This window comes from Dermacentor silvarum, unplaced genomic scaffold (genome assembly GCF_013339745.2).
Source record: "Dermacentor silvarum isolate Dsil-2018 unplaced genomic scaffold, BIME_Dsil_1.4 Seq783, whole genome shotgun sequence".
NCBI classification, from domain to species: domain Eukaryota; kingdom Metazoa; phylum Arthropoda; class Arachnida; order Ixodida; family Ixodidae; genus Dermacentor; species Dermacentor silvarum.
The window spans coordinates 3,555-24,017 of record NW_023606772.1 but is presented as its reverse complement, the minus strand read 5'-3'; the positions used below and the strand labels follow the sequence as shown (position 1 = coordinate 24,017).

General features: G+C 42.5%; 1 long non-coding RNA gene across 1 annotated transcript; it reads left to right on the top strand.

The window, feature by feature from the left end:
• Window positions 1-12,968: 12,968 nt before the first annotated feature.
• LOC125941981 (uncharacterized) lies at window positions 12,969-17,150 on the top strand. Its single transcript, XR_007464711.1, has 4 exons — window positions 12,969-13,318; window positions 13,978-14,034; window positions 15,068-15,188; window positions 16,326-17,150. It is a non-coding gene; the product is annotated as an uncharacterized LOC125941981 (long non-coding RNA).
• Window positions 17,151-20,463: the final 3,313 nt, after the last annotated feature.

Here is a 20,463-nt window from a genome sequence, read left to right as displayed (position 1 = left end):
AGAATGGTAAACTTTCGAGCGGCAAAGTGGCATTTTTTTTTTAGATTAAGTTGGAGCCCAGCGTTGGTAAGGCACGTCAGAAGGCACCTGAGGCGATGAAGATGTGTCGTAAAATCTGGGCGAAGACGACAATATCGTCGAGGTAACACAGACACGTTTGCCATTTCAAGTCACGAAAAACAGTGTCCATCATTCGCTCAAACGTTGTGGGAGCATTACAGAGGCCGAAAGGCATCACGTTGAACTCATGAAGTTTATCAGGGGTAACAAATGCAGTTTTGGGCTTGTCAGCGGTGGCCATGGGAACCTGCCAAACCCTGAGCGCATGTCGAGTGAAGAGAAGAATTCAGACCCCTGCAAATAGTCAAGGGCATCATCTATTCTTGGTAGAGGGTACATGTCTTTGCGGGTGATCTTGTTTAGGCGGCGAAAGTCAACACAAAAGCGGAGAGTCATCCTTCTTCTTAACGAGAACGACCGGCGAGGCCCACGGACTGTGCGAGGGTTGAATAATGTGGCGGCGAAGCATGTCGTCGAAATGCTCACTAATCACACGGCGCTCCATAGGAGACAGTGGCGCACCGACGGGGGGGGGGGGGGGGGATTCGGGGGTTGTAACCCCCCCCCCCCCCCCTGAGGCCGAGTTAACCCACCCTTTTGTACATAACCCCTTTTCTTTCCTTGCGCCTTTGAGCACTGCAACTAAGATGTAAGAGGCGTAATCATCTGCGAGTACGCAAAAAGCGCATTTTTTTACAATTTCGCGTGAAGAAATTGTAATTAGTGCTGTTTAGATGGTGTTGGCAAACTGTCAACCCCCCCCCCCCCCCCCCCTGGCAGAGATCCTGGGTGCGCTACTGATAGGAGACACACTGTATGGTCGTTGCCGAAGTGGTGAATGGGAGCCCGTGTTGATGTGATGCGTAACAGTTGACGTGCGTCCAAGGGAAGGCTGAATAGCGTCGAAAGAAGAACGAAAATGGTACAGGACGGCGATAAGCTCCGAACGCTGCTCTGGTGTAAGGCTGTCAGCGATGGATAGGCTAAAGGTGTCGGCGCAAAACTTGTCAGTAGCGGAAAGAGTGCAGATGTCAGTAAGGTCGTCGCGAGAAGTAGCATCTGGCACATCGACGATGTGCAGGGACTGAATGGCTTGGACATGGCCGAGACACTGGCCACGGAGCAATGTGAGCGGAGCGGACAAAAGGTTGCATACGAAAATATGGCTGAAACCAGCCGAGAAATCGAGGGTCGCGAAGGGAAGCAGTACCCTATTGTTTGCGATGAATGTCTCAGAAGGGGCGAAAAAAACAGTGGCGTCAGAGATGCTTCCACAGGACACAGTTAACACAACAGCGGCGTTCGGAGGAATGTCGGTCTCCTCAGCGACGACTAATTTAGGGTGATGTTCGGGAGAATCGTCTGAATGGAGATCGCACAAAGGAGAAAGTTCAAAGAAGGTATATTCTGAAAGTATCGCACAAAGAAAGTATATTCTGAACTCTCTCAAGTTTATCTCGGTTGGTACACGTAGGAGGTTCCCATACGGTGCATCCATATTCTAAAATGGGTCTAATATAGCTTCTGTACGGAAGATCACGAGTCTGCTGGGGGGAGAGTTTTGTATTGCGCCGTATAGATTCTAACACTTTGCATCCCTTTTGTGTAATGAAATCAGCGTGCCTGTGCCAACACATGGACGGTGTGAGAAATACAACCAAGTACTCATTCCCCAGCTTTAAGCCATTTTCCAGCACATCCGCGACGCCCCCAATTCCTGGACTTTTTCGGTCACCTGCAAACAACCACCTGTCCGCACCTGCCTGGCCTTTGTTCTTGGTGGCCTGCTTTGCCGCCTTGGACACCTGTCTTGTTTACCTTAAAGACCTTTTCTTTTCGCTCTTTTTCATCAAGTGTTTTTGTCCAATCTGGCCTAATAAACGCAGTCTAGACGCGTCCAACCATGCCGATGCAGACCTTTTGGTGTATCGAACTTGCCGTTGGTCACGATAACATCTTGACATTTGGTTCGGCTCTATATCGCATTTAATTTTTTAGGGGCGAAGCTCCTTAGGGTGTGGGTGTGGGTCTGTCCCTCCTCTGTAGTATCTAGTAGTAGTAGTAGTAGTAGTAGCAGTCGTCGTCGTCGTAGTAGGTAGCCACGTCTGCTTTTATGAAAAAAAAAAAAAAAAAACATTGTGAAAGTTGTGTCCGTAGCACGGAATCGAACCATGGACCCCTCGCTTCCGAACGCGCGGCGCTAACCACTACGCCACGAAGCGCACATGGACACACGCACCACGATGACAATAAATACCCAACATTAACGAAAGGCTGCGCGTTTCTAACGCGTTTGTGCTAGCGCGTTACTATAGTGCCTAGAATAAGTATATTCTAGGCACTATAGCGTTGTAAGCTGGTGTAAGACGCTGTGGCCTCTCCGCCTTACCCCCGTATTCATAAACACTCCTCGACTTGAACTTGACTTCCCACCGCCTTGGGCAGCGCGTTCGAAACGCGTTGAAGGCGGTGGCAAGTCAAGTTCAAGTCGAGGAGCGTTTATGAATACGGGGGTTATACTCTCTCAGCAGTCATGTGATGGCGTCGGCAAACGCGGTGCACGTTCCGGCATGTGTAAACGGCTGCGTAAGACGCTGTGGCCTCTCCCCCTTACTAGAGAGTACTGCACGTTTCTAACGCGTTTGTGCTAGCGTCCCCTTAAGCGGGAGATGGTGCAATTATAATGAAGGGCGCTGTTATAAAATAGGAATGACGTCACATATGGCGCGTGTCATTGGTGGAAGTCAATCGTTCGATTTAGTGCGGCGAGACTGGGCGAATTACACGGAAGATTCACGGTTTACCGATGATTCCCTCTGGAGCTTCGCCCACTCATCATCATTCACCCCGTGGATATGCGGTGTTTTTTTTAAAATTGGCTTTTTCTCAAAACTTCTTTGGGTTCATACCCCTTTTCATTTATGTTTAATTGGTTTAAACCTGCGATACCTTTGGTGGTGCGGGTTTCCCTCACTTTTATTTAGGTTGTTTTTACTTCACGAGGGGCCCAAAAAATAGCCGTTGTCGACACTGTTAGGGGAGAGGAGGGCGAGAGCCCAGAGGGAGCCGGCGGCCGAGGCCGGCAGGGGTGCGCACATGCGCCGCAGTGGGAGAGCGGGCACGCAGACCCACAGTCTAGGGTGCCTGGATGCCCTCCTCGCCCACACTCCCATTCCACCGGGAAGTCGCGTTTGCTCTCCGCCGTGCGTTCCCTCCCCGTGAAAGCGCGCGTCCCTCGCCCTCGTGCGCTTTCACTCGCACATACAGCATACGGTCGATGACAGTTTTTTTTTCTATTGCCGGACGCGACGATCGAAAGGTGAGCCTTATCAGCTTCGCTGTAATAATCCATCCTTCACGCTCATGCAAATCAGGATGTCTTTGATAGAGAAATTTCTTGGTACCGAAATCAGCAAATCGACCATCGATCGGCTTCTCGATGGCCATGGTTATGCACTTAAGTTAGTAACTCAGAGGCCGGTTGATCGTAACCGTCCCGATGTTAAGGAAGAGCGCCGCAAGTTCGCTCAATGGCTTGAAAACGAGGGGAGCACAATCATGCTTTACTACATTGACGAAACAAACTTCAACGTGTGGTGCACAAGAAGTTTCGGCAGAGCAAAACGAGGTGCCCCAGCTATTCGCCTAGCAACCAGCACAAAGGGCGCAAATATAAATGTTTTGGCTTGCATGTCTGCAAACGCCGTCCTGCGTTGGACATTAGTGGACAAGGTCCACTGGACCGTATTCAACGAATTTCTCTACGATGTGTCCAAGAAGGTTCATCATCAGGAACCTGGCACTGAGGCAGTGTTCTTGTTCGACAACGCGCCAGCGCACCGCCGTGCTGAGGCGGTTGTCCTCGTCACCAGTGAGCACTCAATGAAGCGGCTGCCGCCATGCAACCCATTCTTCAATCCAATCGAAGAAGTTTTTTCGAAGTTCAAGGCTGGTGTCAAGACTTCTCTAGCCGAATGGCAAGATGATCTTTTCAAGACACCACCGGGCATCTCCAAGAAACACCATCGCCGGGCACTGTTGGTTGACGCCGCCGGAGAATAAGTGCAGCACATCCTGCGTGTAGAGTGCGCTGCCTACGACCAGCACAACTACACTTTTGTGCAAGCTGCCCTAGAGTGCCACGACATGTGAAAACTGCTCAGTGCTGCACGCAAAGGAAAGTCTTCCAACAAAGTAATTTTAGTTGATAATAATAAAGTTTGTCTCTCACAGATCTACTCATAACATTTATGGTCAGTATTTGCATGAGCGGTTCAAAGGCGTCGCTGTTGCAGCGCGGAACATCAATTGCTTCAAAAGAGTCTGTAAGCACTTTAAACATACTAACCTTTCCAGATGAGTTCAAGCACCGTCGTCGCTGTCTTCGCTTCCTAGCGCATTACAGCAGGTTACATATGTGCGACATGCGGGATATGGGGCGGGATATATCATGTCCAGGGACTAAAGCATATGAGATACTATACAGCTTAATTTAAATAGCCTACTAACGGCTGTTCATGTGATGCCCTTGCACTGAAGGACTTTAAATATCCGACGACGCAGAACTGTGAAAAATCACTTTTTATCGCTAATGACTCGCTCATCTTCTTCAGATAAATGCTGGTATATTGCACTTTATTCTACTCAACGGCAGAACGTACACGTAAACGCTATAATGATAGAAAGGTTATTGATATTTACTACTGGCTCAAGCTCTTCAGTTCCTAATTGTCATAATTGAATCACCTTTTAAGCGACCTTTCATTTTATGTTCATGAAGCTCTGATTTCGGAAAAACAGGGAAAACTGAAGTGAACACCATCACTAGTGACCACTACTGTTTCGATCACATCTGCGATCTCAGAGCAATGTATTTAAGTAAACATTCATAGCTGTGGCAAAATGAATTAGTGATAACTACTGCTATCACACCAAAAAAAAGTGATTTGTGATCCCAAGTGACTAATTCTTAGCATCTCCTAGTTATTAGTGGCACCGAGCAGCGAGTGACACTCTTGTTAAGCAGCGACTTCCGGTCGACCACCGACTTCGGTTGGTGCGAAATAAAGAAATGGTTCTCCAGTTCCTTAAAGAGGTCATTGGTTCACGAACAAACCACGTGGTGACGCCACCTTCCTTGAGGACGACCACACGGGAATGTGATTTTTTTTCCTTTAGCAGAACCACAACCACAGTTTCCTTTATTCCTGTCCTTAAAGTGTTCTTTGTACCTGCTCAACAAAGGGGCGCACGCCGCTACCAACATTAGAGGGTCTAAACATTCTAGGAAGTTGAAAACATTCTAGGAAATTCACATAAGTTGCTGCTCACCCTTTATGATTGTATCACAGCAGCCCGAGCATGCAAATATCACCCGAAATCGCTTTGGCATTGTGCTTGCGAGGGAGAGCGCAAAGTTGGGCGCGCATTTAGTGGACTGCAATTGATTGCTCGGCCCTACGCGGCTTGCTCAGCCATGAAATATACATTCAAGCAGCAATGCACTCTATGAAAACTCACTTCGAGTTTGGCTTTCACTTACGCACACTCGGAATTTCCTGGTAAGTAACCCGTAAAAAAAAAAAGAAAGGAGAAATGCTTGAGTTCCTTTACAGACGTGTGAATGGACAGATAGGCACAAAGTAGACTGTGAAGCCACGTCGGGTTATGCATTTTTTTTGCATAGCGAGATTTGTCATCAGCCGAAGTCACATTCGGTCCCGTCACATCTTCGCTGTTTGCTATAAACGTATATCACCGCGTGGTTCGGCAAATACAGTCTGCTGTCGTTACCGGAAGAACGTTTACAGGATCGACTGAAACGATTTTGAACATTTTAAATAATTATATTCAGTCGTAAGCGTAGGTCTGTCTGATCATTTGGTGACGCATTTAAGCGCTCCAGGTAAAGCAGGTATTCATTATAGGTTTTAAAAATATGTGTCGCTATCGATCGCAGCGGAGCCACTCCATCGAGTTTTCAACCGTACCCTTAAATTGACCTGGTTAAGCCAAATTGACGTTTATTGGGCGAGCTGCCCGATTGGCTGCGCATGTTTCGTCATCGATAGCATTTCCAACTTTATGGTGAAAAAATGTTGCTCGTTAAAGCTGGAATGCTGGTTAATTTGTTTCTCTAAACGAAAAGTAACAGAAACAGAATGCACAACGACAATTTCGCGCTACACTCAAGGATTTCAGGTACATAGCTAGTGTCGTCTGCTTGTGTTACAACGTGCTCCATGCTGACCAGGGTTGTGCGGTGAGTGTCGGTCTCGCGCTTTCTTTTCGCGAGCACCATGAGTCGCCCCTGTTACGTGTGACTAGATTTGTAGGATCACTGACTTTGCACCAGGAAACACTATTGTGATAACGGTCGAGTCATTTCACGTGCTCCATGAGAGCGGCTCTTGTTCAAAAGGGCTCAAAATCAGGTGTGTCCGCTTCAAGAGGCGGAGAAGATTCCTTTGAAGATGGAGAGCTCCCCTTTGCAAATATCCCACAAATTTATGTTTGTTCAAGTTCCGCCACACCTGTACTCTGAATGTACTTCTCCTGTTCAGTGAACTTTGTTAGCACTGAAGTCTTGTACAGTAGAAAGGTCTGCAGGATTTTGGGATGGTAAGACGAAACCGTTGAATGGGAGCATAAACTCGTTCTACTAGCCTGTGGTCTAAACAGTTAAGGTTGGACAATAGATTTGCTGTGAATTCTTAGCAGCGTTATTGCAATTCGTCTATTCCGGGCTTCGGCAAATCGCCTCTCCTATAAATTGCGACATCTAGGCCTCAAACAATCGGTGTGATCGTCTTGGTTGTCCCAGCCGAAAGTGTTCCTTTACCTTGCATTGCTCAGTACAGAACACGTAAGCAATATTTTGCTAGAAAATTACTACTTTGACATTGCATTTGCTTTGTTCGGCGCCGACCAACTCCTTGCCTGAGTCTTCCGCTGTTTCCTGACCAGGAGAACGCAATAAAGCACATCGCTTGGGAACCAGATAAGCCTCCACTTTGATTTTCCTTCTACGTTGAAAAGCACGGGACACGAATCTTGTTTTTCTTATTCTTTCTGGGGTTTTACGCACCACGGAAACACTAATACTTGAATACCTAGCTTGATTTCGCGACAGAGAACTCCACTTTGTCTCAAACTTAATCATTTCGCACTCGTATTGCGCAGCTGAATACATTACGAGTTTGACAACCCTTAACGAACATTGAACAGAAATAAACGTTTCGCTACTAAATACAGTTAAGGAAAACTATCAATAAAGTACGTCTATATCGTTGTACTAGAGCTCTCAACACAAGGACTGTGTCGTTTTTTCATACTGGAATCGTCAAGCAGTAAAGAATGCGCACAGAACATTAAAAATAATTATTCGTTACTAGAACCATTGAGTATGTTTTCAACCCATACTGTAGATATTGCGATTTCCGTAGTCTGGATAGTAAGAACATTAGATCATCATCATCATCATCATCATCATCATCATCATCATCATCATCATCATCATCATATATTTTATGTCCATTGCAGAACGAAGACATCTCCCTGTGATCTCCATTAGCCCTGTCTTGCGCTTGCGTATTCCAACTTGCGCCTGCAAATTTCCTCACTTCATCATCTCATCTGGTTTTCTGCCGACCTCGACTGCGCTTCCCTTCTCTTGGTATCCATTCTGTAACCCTAATGGTCCACCGGTTATCCATTCTACGCATTACATGGCCTGCCCAGCTTCATTTTTTCACTTAATGTCAACTAGAATATCGGCTATCCCCGTTTGTTCTCTGATCCATGCCGCTCTCTTCCTGTCGTTTAACTTTAGGCCTAACATTTTTCGTTACGTCGCTCCTTGTGCGGTCCTTAACGTGTTCTCGGGCTTCTTTGTTAACCTCCAAGTTTCTGCCCCATATTTTAGTACCGGTAGAATGCAATGATTGTACACTTTTCTTTTCAACGACAGTGGTAAGCTCCCAGTCAGGATTTGGCAATGCCTGCCGTATGCACTCCAACCTAATTTTATTCTTCTGTAAATTTCTTTCTCATGATCAGGGTCCCCTGTGGGTAATTGACCTAGATAAACGTACTCCTTTACAGACTCTAGAGGCTGACTGGCTATCCTGAATTCTTGTTCCCTTGCCAGGCTATTGAACATTATCTTTATCTTATGCATATTCATCTTCAACCTAATTATTACACTTTCTCGATTAAGGTCCTCAATCATTTGCTGTAATTCGTCTCTATTGTTGCTGAATAGGACAATGTCATCTGCAAATCGAAGGTTGCTGAGATATTCGCCGTTGATCCTCACTTCTAAGCCTTCCCAGTCTAAGAGCTTGAATTCTTCTTCTTCTTCAAAGAAGAAGAAGAAGAAGAAGAAGAAGAAGAAGAAGAAGTAGAAGAAGAAGAAGAAGAAGAAGAAGAAGATGAAAAAGAAGAAGAAGAATTTTATTTATTCATTCACGAAAATAAAAGCACAGTAACAGGATATACAGAAGGAGGTCCCAAAGCTCAAGGCTGTAAGGGGACCTCCTGTTCTAATTATTAAGAACAAAACAAATTAGGTTAGGGCAAATGCAGCAAAGTTGTAAAGTTGTCTACAAATAATTACACATGACAGCAAGAAAAGTTAAACATTATATAATAGCACACAGAATTACGCTTTCAACAAATAAAAAGTAAAAAAAAATCAGGTTAATGCAAATGCAACAAAGAGGTAGAATTGTTAACATGTATCAATGCAAGAAAACAAGTAAACTGAAAACATGGCATAACGCTGTACAGAATTACATCTTGTAATGAATTGAAAACAACACAAATCAGGGGAAGTGAAATGTAGCCAAGGGGCACAGTTTTAACAAGTACTGACACAAGGAAACAAGTGGACTGAGATGTGGTGAAATGTTAAACAGATATAATTGTTCACACGTAAATGAAGCAAACATAACATGTTAAATTACGTCACAGTGTTCACAAGTTAAGTAAATATGAGAATAAATGCTTTTTAAAGCTGCCGATACTAGGAGACAGCTTTATGTCCGCTGAAATACTGTTCCAGAAAGACATCGCTGTGAAGGCAGAAGTGTATTTACCATAATTAATTAGTTCTGATTTTAGGTAATAAGAAGTTGTTAGCTAATGCAAATCGAGTTTTATTATGATTGGCAAGTTGTTCAGTGTTAAACATTATTTGGGGAATGTTTAAGTGAAGGGAATTGTAGACAAGGATTGCCATGTTTATTTGAAAGGGTTTATGAATTGTGAGAATGCGATGCTCTTGCAGCAAAAGAGCAGATACATTATATCGGGGCGACTGGAAAGTAATAATGCGGATGGCCTGGTTCTGAACGTGTTGTACCGGAGCAAGATGAGAGCTATATGTGTTGCCCCAAGTCGCAATGCAGTAGGTGAAGTGACTGTGAATGAATGCATGATAAAGAGAAAGCAAGGTTGGTAGACTAAAGTAGGGACGTGCTTTTATAAGAATCCGGATACCATACCGCATTTTTTGCTTTAGATGTGAAATATGGTTAATGTACTTTAAGTTGGAATCAAGGACAACCCCCAAAAAACGACAGTGACTAGAAGGTTTGATGGGATAGCTATCGATAGCTATGGTCGGAGTATCTATGATTTTCTTTTGAATGGGGTGAAATAGCATGAAGACTGTTTTACTAGGGTTAATTTCTAAAGAGTTACGACGACACCAGCGAATAATATTTCCATATCGGTATTGAGCTTAGAAGTTAGGCTATTAATATGGGTGTCAGCAGTTAGAATCGTAGTGTCGTTCGTATAAAGATAAGGTTCGCAAGGCGAAAGCTGGGCAGTTAGGTCATTAATGTAGATAGTGAAGAGTAATGGGCCTAATATTGACCCCTGAGGAACTCCCCTATCAATTAATTTGAAGTTAGAAAGGTGATTAGAAATGCTAACAACCTGTTGTCTGTTAGTTAAGTAATCCTGAACAAAAGGCAGCGCCGGTCCTACTACACCGATTGCGTTTAATTTAGTAATTAAAATATTATGAAGAATTGAATCAACGCTTTGGTGAGGTCAATAAACACTGCTCTAGCATATTTACCTTCGTCAATGTAGTGCTTAATGTGATCAGTTAATGAAAGAAGCGCAAGATTAGTAGAGTAACCTGTACGAAAGCCAAACTGCGTGGTGCAAAGAATGTTAAATTTTGTTAGATATTTAGTTAGACGCTTTTCAAAACGTTTCTCTATAATTTTGCTGAACACGGATAATATAGTAATAGGGCGATAGTTAGAAATCAACCCCCTATCACCTTTTTTAAATACAGGGACTATTTTGGCTTTCTTAAGTTTAGATGGAAATGCACCGTATCTAAATAAAAGATTAATTACATAAGAAAATGGGTCAGCAACGATATCAGCAACATATTTTGGGTGCACTGGTTGTATTTCATCGAGACCCGCACTTGTTATCTTTAACTGTTGCTTGACATTATATATTTCATGCGGAATGGTAGGATATAAAAAAAAAAGATTGTGGTTGTCTCTGGGGTGTTGTTATAGCACTGGTAGGAAGGGGCTTATTATTAACGGAAAAGAAATGGTTAAATTCATTTGCGATGTCTGAGGGATTTCGATACGTACCACTAGAGCTTGAAATCTCACTTATTGGCGAGTCTCTTGAGTTCCTGTTCAAAAAAGAGTTTATGAGCTTCCACTGTTTAGTGATGCCTCCAGCTTCATTAATTTTAATTTCATAGTACTTCCTTTTGGCATCTTTCAACAATTTGTTTAGGACATTTTTGTAGCAAGCATATGGCTTCTGCAATTTGAACACTCTAAGAAAAAAAAGGGTCAAAAGTGAGTCACAGCAACGTGACTCTCTTTTTCTGCGCCGAGACCCCTTTTTGCGTGAGTAGAGTCACAAAATAATGGTCAACCCTTTTGTATGAGTCAATTGACTCCCAATGGCTTGCGAAGAGTCGTCGTGAAAGATCGCGACTCCTTTGTGACTGTGCAGCAGTTGACGAGAGAAAGATTAAAATGCAGAAAAAATACCAGATAATTTTTTTCTGGCTTAATTTATGCTTGCTTCTGGTTAAGCAGACCCTCAGGGTTTATGTCCTGGTTGTAATGCAGTATCTCACTCTTTTGTCCCATGTTCTGCAATGTTGATTTTCTTTGACCATGTCTGTTGACAGCTCGCACGCTTAAGCGATAGCTGGTTTCCTGTGCTAAGGAATACCTGGATTTGTCACACTGGATTCTGACCATTAGTAAATCTAAAAAAAAGGATTGGCTACTAAACAGAGCACATCAACGAGGTAACAAGTTAAGTTCAGTGGATGCACCCAACAGTGCTGATTGTAAATGTAGTTCTGTGACGCAAAATTAAATTTTGAGGGTTTATGTGCCAAAACCAAGATCTTATTATGAGATACACGGTAATGGGAAACTGCAGATTAATTTTCAGCAGCTCTTTTACGTGCCCGGAATTCACGGTGCACGAGCGGTTTTGCATTCTGCCCCCATTGGAATGCGGCAGCCGCGGTTGTAATTGTACCCGCGACCTCGAGTTCAGCAGCACAATGCCACAGCCACTGGGCTACCGCGGTTCGTTGCGTTTCGCGACCAGAAAGAAACATCAGCGTACACAACACTGCTTTTGAGCCCCCTTATAGAAACATAAAAACAAAAAGTCGCAGTTTCGCCCGAAAGACGAAGCTTTGATAGCTATAGCAATGTATTAGACAACTGCACGAAGCCAGGTTGGTAGTTTCATCGGCTGTATAAATTGCAGTTAACATTCGTTTACTAATTACATTTGCAAGCATGGGGTCACGCGCGCACGTGCTAACATGAACAGATCTCACTCAATGACCGCGAACTCTTGCTGTTACAGCGCTGGCGTGATGAAGAGCGCAAACAGAGGGGGCCGAACGCTTCCGCTGCCTCTTTCCTCCAACGCGTCTTCGAAACCTTAAATTACGCTACCTCGGCTCACCCCGCCTTTGGACCCACCGGAGATTACCTCTTATCAGAGCGAGCGTGGCACAATACCGGTTTAGAGCAACGGCAACAGGAGACGCGTGCTAAACCAACGCCTCCCTTGCCCCGGCTTTCGCGCGTGTTATCAGGTTTCCTCCTATATATGTATATACATTGCTTGCCTAGCAAGCCACTATCCATCTCGGCTCACCCTGGAACACTTGCTCTCACGCGCGCAGTCAACGGCGCGGGATAGTATCTTTTCGCACTTGGACTTCATACGTAATTAAGTTCACGGCAACGCCAACAGATAAACTCCACCGGCTGTGTCCATATAATCGCTATCACAATCAACGTGAATTTTTATGAAAAACCAACCTCATTGGTTTTTTACGCCTTGAGCCATCGGTGAACGACCTTCCAAGAAAATGTGTGGATAAATCTCCGCCGAGTATTTACGCCCGCAATTGGTGACAGCGGCACACAGACGCAAGAACTTGTGCCGGAAATGCAGTTCTGGTAACTTCATTTGCACTAGATTATACTGTAACATGGGCATCTGTATAGTTCTACCTTACATAGAGTGCAGCTGCACCATGATAGTTAAGCAAATTAAGGGCAAATACGGCGCGTCTTTATCACAGTTCGAGCATGCTCCGAAGCCCTATAATAGATATTTCAAACGTAATCAGACTCGGACTAGCGAATTTTGCTTCTGTAAAGTGAACGTAGCGGGTATCTCAAGACGCATGTTTAAATTCATGGCTGTTTTATTCGTGAACATTATGTACGTGAAGCAAAATTATCAGTGAGCAAAACATTTTTTAACGCGAGGAAAGAAAACCGAAACTTGTTCACGTGTTGTGCGGCCCCAAAGTGATCCAAAGCCGAAGCCACCGTACCGAAGCCATCACAAGCACGGCGCCATTTTGTAGTTGTGTTGCAACAAGCGTGCGCGAGCTCGCTGTCGTTGTTGAATGGCCTGGAAAGCGCTGCGTAGGGGCGAGTGCAACCGAACGTTACAAGTTACGGTGGGAACTTCTCTCCGTGCTACGTGATTGCGACGACAAGGACGGCTAGCAGCAGCGTGTCGCCGATTTCGTCTTTGCCGACATCGAACAAGTGCAGCTCGCCGGAGCGGGGCAAGCACCTGAAGTGTTGCGGTCTGCACTGGCGTCGTCTTTCATTGTGATGTGAGAGATCGTAACGCACAGAGACTGCCAGGTGCATACGAAAGCCTACCAGCAGGGAGTGACTGTGCCATTTTTATCTTAACGTCTCAGGTGAGTATATCAGCTTTAGTTCGAGTTTTCAAACGGCGCGTACTCGGCCCTTCCGGTTTGGCTACATATTGCGCGACGTTTCTCTTGGCAGTTACAGACGTTTACTAGGCATGCGCGCGGAGGCTATTATTACTGGATTTTCTCTTTTGTGTCTTGTGTTTTATGGCAAAATGGTTCTTTCATTTTTATTTTTATGTTAGTATATTGGTATTTGTATATTTGGCAAGCAGAAATGAGTTCATTGCAAAGTTGTACCTCCCAGTGAGCTGCTTATGAACCCAACCAAGTTAATCCTGTCTTGGCTATTGTATGTATAAGAATTTTAAGTACATACAAGTAGTTTTAAGTAGTTTTTAGTAGTTAAGTACATACAAGTAGTTTTAAGTAGTTGGCTTAATCGCTGTAGGATATTTTGCTGTAAAAGTAGAATTCTGTGTATTATTTTACTGCTTCCATGCAGAAATACATTTTTTCTTGTACCAAGGACCTCTGACAGCGTTGAATGACATTTAATGAAGTATGGTGCATTCTATTAATTTAATTTTAAAAAAATTTGTCTCTCATGTATCAGAGATTAGTGTACCTTCTTGGAGAAACTCTCCTACTCTACTGCTGTTGTCCTGCATATTTCTGTAATTTTGAAATGTATTTTATTTTAGATATTGAAGAAGCGGCAACAGCCACAGGAAGTAGCCATCTTATCCAGCACGTTATAGGTGAGAAATCGTAGCAGCCACTTTGGCATATCTCCTTAGCAGTATTATGCTATTTGTTGTAATTTTTTGTCCTCATTCCTGCCTTATTCATTTTAGTACTATTGTGCAAACGGTAATACGTTTACATAGAGAGACAGTAATTGCTCAAGGACGAGATATGGCTGGAGGAGACACACACAAGCCTCCTTTGTCCGTGTATCAATGTTGCGCAGTTACTCTGTCGTTATCTACCAACAAGCCAAAATTTCTCATCAGGTATGATTACTAATTCTCTGTTATCACAATTTCATCAACGCAACATTGAAAGGACATATGTACGCACACAGGAAGACAGACTTCAAATGATGAAGAGCCATAGAACAAGGAGCATTGCTGGAGAATATTCTCCTCCTCGACAAGGAGAATAAGACAAGTCCTCTTGTCGACATGTTGGCTCCAGCGACATTCCTTGTTCTACCACAATTTACCGTTAAAAGGAACCATTATTGCTTTTGTTGAAGTATTATGCATTATGCAATAAAAATTAGCAGGGTGAAATGTCAAAAATGTGAAAGTTTTTCTGTATTGTAATGCTAGAGCCAAGACAGGCAGAAAAACAAGAATGAGATTTAGAGAAGCACTTTGTTAGCACTACCTGGTTGGCCAGCTTCATTTGCAGCTTGCACGTTATTGCATTAATGACCATAGAAATTTGTTAATTGAATTAGCTTGATGATATACTTATGTTCAGAGATGTTTAACTTGGATTAATGCAGGTTAAACAATATACAATGACATTTTAAGATGGCAGGCTTGCAGTTGACTAGCACACCACTTGATGGCATGAGCTCAGGTTTGGGTTGCACACTCTTTTTCGTCTTTGCTGGCATTTTCATAAACATAACTTCTTCGTTATTGTTGGGGCTCTAGTTGTGTTGTAGGAGCTAACTGTTTACCTGTATTTGTATTGGTAACCACGTTACATAGACAACTGCTGTATTTTTGTAAATTACGGCATGGTAGGACTTAGAACATTTGTGCAAATTTGTTGCAGGTAGAACTTGGCGGCTCCTGCTCCTGCCTTCCGCCACCACCCTGTCCTGACTGTGTCCACGAGAGAGTTGGCAGCCTCAGTGAAGATGCCAAGCAGGCCGATGGCAGACAGCAAGATGCAGGTAAAATACATGTAATCCAGCAGTGTCTTCTTGACTGAAGTAGCTTGTAGTCACTCAGCAATGAACTTGGAAGTAGTTTCACTATTCCATGCCCCACTATTGGTGCAGCAATGCTCAAGTCCACGCAATTTGTTTTAGCCGCCAAAAGGCTATGTGGATTAGATGAACCACGATGCACATTTTGATACTAGTGGAGACCACTTATACATTTTTTTTCTTGCTTAACACAAAAACTACTTTGATAAAGCTTTACCAATTTGAAAGCAATACAGTGTGCTCTCGGAAGTGATAATTGGCATATTTTTACTGGGACCGCCTCATTGTTAACCTGCGGATAAACATACACCAAAACTTAGTTTTCTGCGAGTTCCTCATCTTTGCGCGCTTCTGCATGAGATATATTTCTGAAACCATTTTGTGTACACAGCGCATGTCCTGAGCACTTGGATCACGTTAGTTTACAGCTTTTGCTAGAAGCCATTTCTCTGAAAATAAAAATAGGCCTTTTGCCCATTTTTAACGGCCCATAATAAACTGAACAATAGCCATTGATCAAGGAATACAATTTTAGGTGTAAGGCCTCTTCATTCTCCTGAGGAAAACTTGTTCTGCTCTCACATTGAAGAAACCGGTATCTTGGCTATGCCTTTTGGTGCCTTAGAACAAAATTCACATAGAACTTACGCCAGTAAAAAATTTTTCACCTAGAAATATTTCACAAAATGATAATTTGTCTGATATTGAAGGGCCTCTTCTTCTTTCTGGGGTTTTACGTGCCAAAACCAGTTCTGAAGGGCCTCCAATTTTTCAAAAGGAAATCCCAAATGGTCGAGTGCCAGGTTGGGACAGTTGTCATGCAATAGCCTTCTTAGAGAAATGGGGCATACGGAGGGCCAAGTAATGTACACTTGACATTACGTTAAGGTGAAATTATTGATTCACGCAAGACAAAATGACAAGCATTCCATCCTATAAGCAGTTCCTTACATTTATTTATACTTTTTGCACATTTATTTACCTTCAGTCTGGTGACCTGTGTCTGTATTCATTATCTGCTATATGTAGATGGTAAGCTTCAGATTTGTCCTATGGGGAAGAATATTTTGGTGTTTATAGATGTGGGCTTCTGTTTTTCAGGTTGCTGCGAAATTTTACCCGAGCTGTGCCACACACTCGAGCCAGGCCTCTTGGAAAGGACGCATAATCTGACTTCACGCGTCGATGTCAGAGGATGCCAGGGATCAAGGCAACCTGTTGTGCCCCAGCATTCAACGTTTGGTGACCCTTCTACATGTTTCACCTATTTCGCAGCTGTACCTCGGCTGCCATCTATCCAAACAGCATCGACAGCTGTGCCCACTTGTTGAACCATGAGCAAATATTGGCATGGAGTGTTCCCTGGGCTTGATGTTCTGTTTTCTCTTTAGGATTTGTAGCAAATACGCCTGTTATAAGTTGTGTTTTTAGTACTGACTTTTTAATATTTCCTTTCTCTTGGAATTCTTAGCATCATCTCCTGCTATTATATCTGTATGTATGCCCAGTTTCTCGTAGTTCTTTTGTACTTGTGTATGTAATTGATCGGAGTCATGAGGTTGGCAGAAAACCAGATGGGATGATGAAGTTAGGAAATTTGCAGGCGCAAGTTGGAATAGGCCAGCGCAAGACAGGGGTAATTGGAGATCGCAGGGAGAGGCCTTCGTCCTGCAGTGGACATAAAATAGGCTGATGATGATGTAATTGATAGGTTCTTAACTGCTGACTTACATCATGTTTTGTTCATTTGTTAATCTGCACTGCTGTAAAATGTTCAAGAAATTTAACTTAACTAGTGCTCTATGGCAGGATAAATTCAAGAGCAAAATAGAGCGCTCATTTCAAGCACCCATTATTTTTGAAAAAGGAAAGAACCTAGGAGCGTGAAAACCCCGGTATTATAGAAGGAAAAGCTGGCTGCCCATCATAAGTGTGTTATAAGTAATGTTAGGAATGATACCAGTGGCACTGGTGGACGTGTGAGACATGATACCCTTGGTATTCGTCAGTGTGGCAAATAGGCTTGCCACACTTACGAATGCCAACGGTACTGTAGGTTTCATGCACACATTGGTTGTGTTACACCTTATAAGAATTGCATTTCTCGAACATGAAGGTTTACAGCAGTGCTTTGAATGACAAATATATTTCCTAATTTTCAGAATTTATGAATGGAAGCATAATGGTACAGATCATGTAATAATTATTTTACAGACTATATGCCTATAGATACACGCTTCTTCTGATGACATAGCACCGACATGTGGTGGCGGGATGTATGTCTTTATTTCAGATTTAGATATTGCCTTCCAGGCCTGGGTTAGTCTACTACATTGAGAGTCCATGTACTAGAGGGAAGTGAATTAAACTAAGAATCATAAACATCAAAATATCTTGTTCGTGACACTAATATGACAATCGGCAAAGTTCTTTGTGCATTCATTTCCAAATTTGTGATATATTTTATATGACTAATTTCATTAACGTGAGAACAAATATTTGTTTATTGTCAACTTAGTTGATGTCACCTATTTGCACTCCATTCCTTTGCAGGCTAAAAATGCAATGTAATGGGGTGTTTCAGGTTTTGAGCACTCAATGTTAAGGGACGCAAATGGTGGCATACAACACAAAGCAAGAAAGAACAAGGGAATGCAAGTAGGACATGGGGCTTTGTAGGCAGACACTTTGGTGTGTTATTTCTAAAACTCCCTGCGGTCTGCTTGAAGCCATTGTATAACGCTTCGGTAGAATACATTGGCAGCACTTATTAAGGTGAAATGCTGCTCGAAACAACTTTTTAAAATGATTTCTGTCAGGGATTTGAAAAAAAAACTGCTGCATAGAGTTTTATATGTAGATTTTAAATATGTCAGTGGTTCTTGTGTAGCTGCTATATTTTTTTAGTTATGTCCTACACAGTGGCAAAGTATCTGCGGGCACCTTAATGTATATAACAGTTTCACAAGAATCATCGTGCTGTATCTTATTCAACTCGTTGTAGACCACAAAGTGCCGATATCTACCCAAACAGCATGTAAAATTATTGAAACTATGCAAAAAATAGGACACTAAATAATTTTGAAAGATATTGCAATATCAAGTAGATATTAGCATTCTACATACCTTGAAGAGTATGTATGCCAAATTTCGTTAGTATCGGACAATGGTAAGTGCACAGTTATTTGCATGGGATTGTGAAAAAATGATTAAAGTGTACTGAGCTTTACTTGCATAGTCCCACTAAGTTTACATGTTTAGATAGATATCGGCACTTTGCCATCTACAAAGAGCCAAGTTAGCACAATGCTTTTTGTGAAAATTTAATACAGAAGAAAGTGCCCGCAAAGATCACTATACATGGTGTCATTGTTTAAGACATAACTGAAGAAATGTAGCAGCTAAACAAAAATAACATATACGAAAATCGGCTTGAAGAACTCTCTAGTTGGCCTAATTTTCAAACCTCTAGTACAAAAAATTAAAAAATAAACATTTCGAATAGCATCTCCCTTGAACACAAGATTTAATAAACAAAACGTGTCCCTTGCTATAGTCACCTATAACATAGCGACCCAAAGTTGAAGGCAAGTCCTCTTGTCTAAGCTACTCTGGGCTGTCTTCCCTTGGGCTGCTGTTAAGCACTGAGTTTTCCTGCATTCGCCAGAAGTGCAATACGAAAACTTTTGTGAATATGCCCTAACAGGAGGAAAAAAAGTTCCCTGAAATGCAGATAAGACTATCACTTTGTTCAACATTTACAAGTTGAATCCATATCTTTGTATTGTGTGTTGTACTGAATGTTTCAGCGGTGACTCCCTCTAATTATTGAAGATAACTGCTTCAATACAGTGCGGCAATCTTTGCTAACAAACATAGCATTAGAATTGCAGTGCATAAGAATTTCTGCTATGTAAGAAATAGACTAGTGCCAGATCCCCAAAAGCAATGAGGGAATAGATTTCTGTTCCACACAGAACTGTGCTACAGGGCTTACAAAAGGCTTTGTGGCAAAGTAATATCTGAAACAGCAAAGCATGCTCCACCAAGTATGGTAACAAATATTTCAGGACAGCCTATCTCAGTTCTCTTACAAACTAACCATATGTTCAGCACTGACTAGCTTCAATAATGCAATGTCAGCATTCTGCTGAAGTTTACTTGCTGAAATTATTATACTTTCATTGTTGTGATTTTGCTTAAGAAGACATTCGCAATTATCACGCACTTGTAATCTCTTGTTAGTTTTGTAAATACTTGCCAATTATTTTTTCAGCCTATGGTTCTTGGTGATAGAGATATTCATTGAAGAAAGAGCTAGTACATTGTATTTAATTATAAAGGTACTAGTCATTTGTAGATTTTTTGTGTTATGCAGTTGTTCTGCCCCACAGCTGTTTCTTGAAATCTGAAATAATGTACTCGCCCTTTATCTTAGCAATGTACAGTGGAATCTGTATGTCTTGTTTAAAATACTGCTGATAGACCAGATAGTTAGGCTATTTGTTAATTGTAAATTATATCGATGATAGTGTGGGACCATAACAGGATTGGCGTTGACTCACAACTGTGCCCAGCTACATCCACACAGCTGTACCATACAATGTGCATGTGCTCAGAAGAGCTAAATGCCACAGAGAAGTAATGGCCACCAAGGCTTTTACTCGTTGTGTGTGATCTTTTAAGGGCAGATTATTCGCCAGATGTAATTTATCCTCAGTAAATACATAAATCAGTTATGTGAGGTGTCTTATTTTAATGTTGCAAATGTGAAGTTCTTGTGATCTTGCTTGTTCTTATTTTGTTTCCTTTGTGAGCATGAGTGATGTAGGTTGCCTCGACGCAAATTCTAAAAACTGTTTCTTCGTCACTGATATTCACGAAAGTTAATTTACACATAACTTTCCCAGTTACTAATATCGCAGGCTTCGAGTTCAATTTTCTGATGTTTGATGTTATGTTTATCTACCAAGTCGGGTTTTTTTGTACATTGAACATATCCACCCATTGCACAGTGGGAACCCAAAGTATGAATATCTGTTCTTTCGTTCTACCTTGCTCTGGTGTTTTCTTAGTTTAGCATTGGTGCAATGGTCTGTCTGCACCTGCAAAAAAGTAGCAAAGTAGCTAAATTTAAAGGTCGACGAAAAGATAAAAATACCAAGCAAAAATACCAAGCAGTATATTGAAAAGTTTGCATACAGTTAGAAGAAAATGCGACATCCCCCTATGGTGTGAG